The sequence below is a fragment of the Coturnix japonica genome, chromosome Z, assembly GCF_001577835.2.
Source record: "Coturnix japonica isolate 7356 chromosome Z, Coturnix japonica 2.1, whole genome shotgun sequence".
NCBI classification, from domain to species: domain Eukaryota; kingdom Metazoa; phylum Chordata; class Aves; order Galliformes; family Phasianidae; genus Coturnix; species Coturnix japonica.
Window position 1 is genome coordinate 59,351,653 of NC_029547.1, and position 7,314 is coordinate 59,358,966.

The 7,314-nt window shown below is 44.0% G+C and overlaps 1 protein-coding gene across 3 annotated transcripts in view; it reads right to left on the bottom strand.

The window, feature by feature from the left end:
* LPAR1 (lysophosphatidic acid receptor 1) overlaps positions 1 to 7,314 on the bottom strand; it is a 59,279-nt gene that overhangs the window by 50,503 nt on the left and 1,462 nt on the right. The gene's annotated exons all lie outside the window — the stretch shown is intronic.

Consider the following 7,314-nt stretch of genomic DNA (forward strand, 5'->3'; position numbering starts at 1 on the left):
ATGCAAATTACACCACTATGGAAAAACCCAGTACTTGCCCCTTGGCCAGATTCACAGATAGCACCACTGGTTGTTCCAATGATGCCCTACTTGCCCAAGGGGCAAGAACAACTGCCAGGAAGCCTAAAGCAGAGAAAATGGCCAAGTCCTCAAGGCTATATGGTATAGCTATACTGGCACCCCCCTCTAGTGGAGACGTGGCTTATATCAGCAAGAGTCCCTTCTGCAGTGTCACGGGGTGAGGGGGGGCAGACAGGGAATCTAATCAAACCCCACGCAGAAATGGAGGGGGAGATACGTGCCACCACCTGGCCTTGCAGCTCCTAAAGAGGATGGCATTTCCCCTCTCCTTCCCTGCGTACCTGAAGATGCCTGAGCATGAAGCAGCCAGTGCAGCTGTGGTGCCAAAGCCCTTCCTGAAGTTTGTGCCACTCTGACAAGTGTGCCTTCACACAGTCCTTACAGAGCATTAAGAAAAATTTAGATAGAACTAAATAAAAAAAGTCAACCAAATCCCTCAATCAGAGCATCATCACAAAAATTTTCTGCTCCTAAGAGATTTCATGGAGGAGATGTGAAGGAAGCAAACATACAGGACAGCAGCAGGAGAGTTTGTTGAGACTTATTAGTTTTAAGGCATTTCTGTGTGCTCTGCAACCATGTGATTGCTCCTGTCATCAGGTTGTCATCAGCTCACACAGCTCTCCCAGTACAGTCTTCTCCAGGCTGAGCCTCTCAGGAAGCTTTTGGTTGTGAAACTCATGCAACCTGAGCGAGGAACAGAAACATATGGCACTTCTTGGAGAACCAGGTGGCAAACTATGCACTTCTTATCAAGTATTTGTAAAAACGCAATGGTTTCTAGAGACACATTTAAAGCCTATTCACTAATTACCTGAATTGCTTTGATCACAGTAATATCCTGCAGCCTCAGCCAGCTTCAAGCCTCAGCCGCACGGGGCATTTGAATGAGGATGCTACAACACTGTCAACAAGAAGCTGAAAGATGAGGGCAACAACAGGACTGACTCCAAGAGTCATCTCTAGTTCATATGCTTTCTGTGAGGGGATGCGCTATGTTCTAAGGCAAAGTTCTTATCAGTTCCATCCAAGGAAGAGCAAAATGAAACTGGCATGTGGCCAGACACGTTTGGGACAGCTCTCAAAGCCCCACACAGACACTGTGCTCAGGGCTGGTCCAACACAGCCTGTCTGCAGCATTCGAGGAGGAAAAGCAAGCAGAAGCGGTGACCACTGAGCTCTGCAGTTACAGACATATCTTTCAAGTACTGTATGTCCCATCTACTATGCTATGTTCAATTCCTGAAAACTGGATATCTAACCAGACACCCATTTTCATGAAGCTGGCTACCCTGCTGCTGCACTCTCTGAGGAAAACAATAGACCAGTCCAACTTTGTATTTGCAAAAGTGTAGCAATATTTCAGATCATTTTTAACCATCATCCTGACTTTTACCATGGACAGAAACTGCTGAATGTCCCCAGAACCCCACACCAAAAGCCAAACCTTCACTCCTTGACTGCATCTAAAGATTCTGTGGTTGGCAAACACCTACTTAAATGTGACTCTCAGCAGGTCCCAGGTGTTGCTGTGGCACAGAGGACAATATGTTCTTTGTACCTTGGCCTGGTTTCTTCTGACAGGACAGGAATGTCTCGGGATGTTCCGATGTGAACTCTGAGGACTCTGAAGATGTTCTCTAGTACCAATAAATTGCCAAAAACCTGTCAGTCCCAGTCAGTCCCACCATAAGTGGAGCTGTATACACATTTGCAAAGATACCTTCCTCCAAGTACAATATTCATAATAAATGTGGCATTAGTATGGAATTCAATGTGCAAGACCTTCCTTTAGGATTTACACGCTTATTGTCCGCAGTCTGAATCTATTCTGGTCCATTCCCTTAGCAATTTCCCAAATACTTTTGCACCTTAATCATTAGTTTTATATGTTTAAACTAGCAGCAGACAACAGAAAGGTACTAAAAAACTGAATCCTTTAAGCACAACCTGAGGAAGCATAGCCAAACTGTCCCTCTACACCCTACACTGCAGCCACATTACCACATCAAAGCAACACCTCTGCACCACAGCTCATCTCACAACTGTACATACCTTGTAAAGCTACAGACCTGCTCTCTCTGGGGAGTCACGGGAAACATACCTGGTGCAATATGCACAGAAATGGCAGTAGAAGGCATCCAGTGCATGCAGTTGACTTCTACTAGCTGCACTGTTGATAAAAGTGATTATAAGCTGATTATAAGCTCCTTTTAAGTATTGAAAGGCCACAGTGAAGTCTCCCCAGAGCCTTCTTCAGGCTGGGCAAATTGCATCACAACTGTGTGGTGAGAGATCAGATAAAGAAAATGGATGTGTCTGTGCAGGTTGGTGAGCACCTGATGCAGTCCTGAGAACCAAAGGAATACAATGTGTTAACCACAGTGATGACTGCCATGGTGTCAGGGTGAGAAGGCAGCTTTTAGGGGCACACTGACCTCTGCCTGATGTAACTGCTTGGTGGGAGATGCCGACCCACAGCACATCTGACCATTTGCTTCTCCATTCCCTAACATCCCAGGAGAGTCACTGTGCTCTGCACCCAACAGACTTGGAGACCAACACCACATTCAGAGAAATCCATCCATATGGAACCTTTCCCAAAATCCCACTGCAACAGAAAGAACAGCAGTGATTGCACTTGCAAGGTACATGACTATTTCCCATGGCATGTTAGCAGTTCTTCTCCTCTCCTGTAAATACCAGCCCAAAATACAGCCAACTACGTGGCAAATGGATGTGATCTGTACCACGTTTCCTGGACTTCTCAGAAACCAGTAGGTCTTCGAAGGAGTTCATGTTAAGCTCAGCACTCTTAAATAATCACTTACTCACTGAAAGAAGATATAAATTTCTCTACGCAGCGAACATTCAGTACTCATCCAACTGTTTGGTTTTTTAATATATTTTTTAAACAGAGCTGTAGCTAGCTTCTTCATGACAAGAAAAAGGAAACTGCCCTAGTTATACATACATTTTTCCATCCAGGCTGAGAACAATCATCTCCAAATGGCCAAATAACTTCTAAGAAAAGTCTCTGGAAACTGCTGCCATAAATAATGCGCTGGCACCATTTTGTATTGACACACACTCCCTAAAAAGAGGGGGAGGAGGCAGGGAAGTAGGGAGAGGGGCTTACAATGAAAAACAGTATGTATTTCCTTCGCCAGGCTTTTACCACTCTAAAAATTTCCAGCATTTTGTACAGATAGATCTTGCCTTTGATGTCAATCCAATACTTTTTTTTGCTTGCTCCTGCAAGCACTACAGTGTGCAATACATTTTCTATCTGGCAAAGAAACAGCGTACTGTCTGGAGGGTGCCTGTGAAATTCACCCTACTCAGGGGTCACTACAGCACACAAATTCCTAAGGAAAAGGCAAAATGGTGCTTAGGCCTCGCCTATGATGGTGTATTTTGGAGAGATGAACTTCATGCACGACAATCAAACTCATCATCTCTGTTCAAAAACCTGACTTCAGCAGAGGTTTGCCTGCTACCCGAAGTCAGAAGCAAAAACAGAGACAGTATTAGTCTTGCATACTCGGCACCTTTGTATTTTTAAACAGAAGGTGAAAACACTGTATTTTACCTAGCTTATGCCACACGGAAGACAAAAAATAAATAAATAAATAAATAAAATGTAGTTCCAATGCCTCTCAAGTTAAAGTAACATTAAAAAAATAATAAGAAGAAAATAAGAGCTGGCACAGAACTACAATGCAGTTGCCTCCAGTACAGTGCCCATGGCACAAACCCCACCTTATCCCCAGGGAGATGCAGCCTTCCCCATGCACATCTGGAGGCACTACTCCTGCTGACCCACTGCCTCTCAGCAGCCGGCTCCACAGCCTGTCACCACCCAGGTCTGCTGGCCATGATCCTTGTGGATGCCAGGATCAAAGCACCAGTGGTTAGCTACCACCATGCTTCTGGCACAGGCACGCACACCTTGCCCACAGTGGCATCCATGGCTGCTGGCATCTGCTGGGAGCATTCATTTTGTTTGTAAAAAGAAATTCCTTGCCCAAAGGTAAAAGCACCAGCACTCTTCCCTTTGTGTGCACTAACATAATTGCTGACATTATCTGACTCAAGAAGCCGAATCCAGTCGAATGTATAAGGTAGGACTCAGAAAAATGTGTTTAACAAACCACTCCAGGCTGTGCCTGTCAGGAAATGCTGAAGACTTTACACTACTCTAAGCAGGGCTATTGTTCCTCTATGCAGAAATGTGCGTGCAAACCACCTCAGAAGGTCTCTTCCAATGGTCACAGGGTGGCCACATGGGATGTGGTTGCACTCCCACTACTCAATCTGGCACCAAACAGGCTCTTTTTGTCACCAGCGATAGGCATTGCACAAATGGAACCTATGTTTTCAGGAGTAAAAGGCACCACTCATTTAAGACTAAGACTAAATTAATCTTAAATGCAACCTTCAGCTAAACAGTGACCAAGGATTTGCAAGCCAGGCTGAACAGCTTGAGTGTATGGGAAGGGTGAGAGCAGAGGGGTCTGGATATACAAAGACAGACCTTCCTGAGAATTCTCTCTAGCTTCATAAATAACTGTGAAGTCACTTTGCCTAGAGGTGCTCAACAAACCTGTATATTCGCACTGAGAGACATGGTTAGTGGGCATGGTGTGATGGGTTGATGGTTCAACCAGATGATCTCTGAGGTCTATTCCAACCTTAACGATTCTATCTGTTCTACAAGCAGAACAAGGCATCCAACCTCTTTCTGAAGTTCACTCTCACTTCCCTCAGGACAGCAGTGAAAGAACAGGAACGAGCAGGCAAAGCTTCTACTTGTTTTATGACAATTAAGCTTGGAAGACAAAACAAAGAGAAACCAAAATTCAAGTTCCCTGAAATGTAAACAGAGAAGCTGCTCTTCTTCCCCAGGCTGAGTTTTCCCCTGTGCTGGGACTAATTGCATAGTTCTGTCAGAGCAACACATCAGCCTTGGGTCTGATCCAAAGGTGTTCATTGTACATCACTGATATCAATGGTCCATTGATGAAGTGAGCTATGAAGGATACTCAGACAAAATGCAAAATGTTTGAGTTCAGCCCCAAAGGCAGGCGATGGTATCACCTAGTGATGCATGGGAAAGCAAAGCTGCACACACACATAATCATTACCATTTCAAGCCATTGTCACCATCAGTCATTCACAATAAGTGAATGGGCACATAATCTGAAGAAGAAACCCAAAAGAAACACAAAAATCCATTACAGTTCTCTTTCAGTAACTCCAGTGTTGTGTTTGTCTTTTACAATCACATTTCTGTTTTGAAGTTCATCTGTTCATCTCCTACTCCTACTAATGTCCAAAAAAAATTAAAAAAATAATTAAAAAAAAATGTATGTATCTAATTGTGCAGGAAGAAGCAGTAAAATAATACACTGCATAAAAAGAACTAATTCACAAACAACTCAAGGAGATGCAGGGATCAAATACTGTTTACTCTGTGTTCCTTTCAGTAAAACAGTGGTACACATATACAATGTTTCTTTGCAAAAAGATGGGGAATTCCCACAAACATATCAGATTCCAGTTTATTCTCAGCAATGAGGACAATAACTTTGCAGTACGACCTGTTCCTGTTCTCAGTGTCTTGTAGGTCCCTTCTTGGACCATCTCATCAGTGACAGAACTACAACCCAGCAATATGGCTGCTCTCCCCTCCAGCAAATGGCACTCTGATGGTGCTCACAAGTTGCTAGCAGGTCACCACCTAGAGGTGCTCAAAGCCAGCTGACCACCAAAGTTGCTGGGTTCTTGAAGTTGGGTGGTGCTGGTCTCCCAGTGACAAAAGATACTGGGAAGAAATGCTTTCTTTTCAGTTTAAACCCTTGAATACCAGACAAAGCAGGCCCAATACAGAGAGGCTATGGAAAAACAATTAACTATTCATTAAGGTGTTATTAATGGTTCATCACAGCAATGTAAAATCTGACCCTGCCAAAGATCCTACCAAAGATTCAGCTCCTGAGCAAAACACTTTCCCCAGCACCCCTTCCCCAATTCCCCACACACTGTCTTTGTGACATTTAGCAGAAGACCAAGAAAATGATTTTAATTTTATCCCACTTCTTAGAAAAAATGAATTACGCTTCAGTTACAACACATTCTCCCAGAGTTACTGGTGAAAGCCGTGTGGCCAGAAGTATCTTCGCTCACAGGGTGAGGATTGCCTGCTGCTCACACATCCAGTTCACATACTGAAGCTGGGCACACAGTCTAGCATTACTTCAGTTTTGCACTGCACATGTGTTTCGTCTCAAGGGCTGTTTAATCATTCCATTCTCAGTATTTGTTTTGAAGAGAGGGAAAGAAAGCAGACACCAGTCAGTACTTTTTCCCCACTCAAGGCAGCAGTTACCAGTAACTTCCCAGAACAAGGTTTATGGCAGCAGCCAAGGGTCCAAGCTGTGCAACCTGCAGTAGGGAGTGATAAGAGCAGCACAAAACTATTCCCCATAATTCCTGAATAATACTTGCTCAGTTATTTGCAGATGCAAAGACAGAACAACCACATGTAGAAATGCAGAGGATGGGATGGTGCCAATCTTTTCTAAAGGACAGCATCTGATTTTAAGTAGCTGGATATAATAAAAACAATGGTAAAACCAACACATACCAAGCTACCTTCTGAGCACTCATCAGTTAAGGAGAAGTGCATGGCACGCCTACAGCCCGTGCTGCAGGACAGAGCTCCAGCTGCACCTCTGCAGGCAGAATACTGCTTCAGTCCATGGCTGAAACTGCCAGCACATATTGTTTTAATACTACTCTGCCCATCCTAACACAGGAGTAATGAGGCTGCATGGCTGCCAGACTGAAACACGACTCTCAGACCTGAGAGTGACTCACTTCAGACCAAATGGTACAGCGCACCAAACCTGACTTTGCATGCCAGAGCCTTTCTTTGAAAAGATACAGGAGCAACAGCTTCCAGCAGTTGAAGGCTGAAGCTGCCCTGTTGCCCCGGCATTTGGGGAGTGCCGGCTGCCTTTGGAGGCTCTGCCTTGAATCCTCAGAAAACAAGAAGAAAAATGCATCAGTAAAACAAAAAACCAAAACAAAAAAAAAAAAAAAAAAAAAAAAAAAAAAAAACCCCAAAAAAAAAAAAAAAATTAAGAGAAAGAAGTGGGGATTAGAGAGGTTTCTAATTTATTCACAGACTACTTAAATGCAGGAGAAACCAGAGAGCTGTGAGCTTGT